Here is a 2,024-nt window from a genome sequence, read left to right as displayed (position 1 = left end):
TTTTCTTCCTTCTTTCTTTCCTCCTCCTCCTCCTCCCCCTCCTCCTCCTCCTCCCTTTCCTCCCCCTCCCCCTCCTCCTCCTCCGTCCGGTCTTCCATGTCTACGGCTTCCACATCTATGAATTTGACAAGCCACAGATAGACTTTTTTTCAAAAAAATGTGACTATACTGATTACTGACAGAATTTTTTATTGCCCTATACCCTATATACTATGGAAACAATAGGGTAAGACTACATGAAAGTCGCATTGTATTAGGTACTAAAAGTAAAATCCAAATAAACAAGCTGCACATAAATTTGGTGCAAATACTTCTCCATCTTATATGAAAGATTTAAGCATCTGTACTGCTTTGCTTCTGTGCAAAGAACCACACATTTGGTGGTGAGAAGTGTAAGAAGGAGGAGTTGAGAAAGGGGATACTGTAGGGCTCCAAAGTCAAGCACAGAGCCCTAAGAACAGCCACCACAGATACAGACATGAGAAAGAACTTGAGGACCCTGCTGCCAGCATTTTGAGCTTCATTCTAAGTGCAAATTGGTGGAACTGACTATAGAGAGACTATGCTGGAATCTTACTTCTTCTTAGAGCAGAGTCCTTGCACTCACTTAAGGTCTCTTCAAGGGATGGTTCCACAATCAAGCCTCGTCCTATCCTCACATTAACATTTGTTCCATGCTTCAAAGTGCATTTTCTTTGTTAAGATGGCCAACACTGTACAAAAAATTTCATTCAATTTTGAGCAACTGGTAATTTTAAAATAAGTATTACAATCTAATTCCAGTCAATATAGAAGCACTGCTCTCTGGTTTCTGTGTCCTGTACTCCCTGGGCATCTCATTATCTGTTATTTTTGAAACTATGATACCAGGAATGGAGATTGTATTTGATAGTAAGAATTATCTGGAGTTTGGGGGAACACCAGAAGGAGCTGAACCGGGTGCAGGTACCAAGACGCAGAACACTGGACTCCTCTCATCTTTCTTTTAATTAGTCACAAGCATTTCTCAACCTTATTCCTTTAGTAGTATTTACAATTCATTTACTCTCCAAAATCTCTGAGATTTTGTGTGTGTGTGTGTTTCTATGTATGTTGAGATAGGGTCTCGTATAGTACAGACTGGCCTCAAACTTGCTGTGTAGTTCAAGATGAACTTTAATTCTTAAACTCCTGATCCTCTTCCACCTCTTGGCTCCACACCGGATGGGTGAGCTTTCTTTAACTCATCCCACCTCAGTACCCCACCCTTAACCTCATAAGTATCTCCTGTCTACCTGCATGCGATGCAGTAAAATTTTCCTGGACAGCTCTGTACATAAACTACACTAAACTCCTGATCCTCTTCCACCTCTTGGCTCCACACCGGATGGGTGAGCTCTCTTTAACTCATCCCCACACCAATTCTGTCAGGTCTACCCTAGTTGGAGCACAACCAGTCTTTCCCACCTCAGTACCCCACCCTTAACCTCATAAGTGTCTCCTGTCTACCTGCATGCGATGCAGTAAAATTTTCCTGGACAGCTCTGTACATAAACTACATGCACACACAGGGGCAAACAGATATTTTAAAATGCAGCTCTGCACAGATTCTACATCGCTAACAGAAACAGCCATACAAACACATTTTCAAAACCAAAGGTTACCTGGGCATGGTGGTAAATGCCTTTAATCCCAGCACTTCGAAGACAAAGGGAGGTGGATCTCTGTGAGAGCAAGGCCAGCCCGGGGTACATAGCAGTTCTAGTCCAGTTGGGACTACCCTGACTCAAAACAAAAAACAAAAAAACAAAGAAACAGAAATTAATAAAACAGTACACACTAAATCGGGACACAGCAAAGCAACATTACAGATACTTTTTAATGACAACAGATGGCCAATTAATACAAAGTACAGGCTACAATATGCTGAATACAAAACCCACTCAGGAAAGGATTAGAAAAGCATCACTTAACGAAAGGCAGTCTGACACAACTGGCTAAGAATGCCAGGCCCCATTGTGATAACAACCCCTCCCCCCCACCCC

The sequence above is a fragment of the Nannospalax galili genome, unplaced genomic scaffold (genome assembly GCF_000622305.1).
Source record: "Nannospalax galili isolate Female #2095 unplaced genomic scaffold, S.galili_v1.0 scaffold513, whole genome shotgun sequence".
NCBI classification, from domain to species: Eukaryota; Metazoa; Chordata; class Mammalia; order Rodentia; family Spalacidae; genus Nannospalax; species Nannospalax galili.
Note: the sequence above shows the minus strand (reverse complement) of the source record.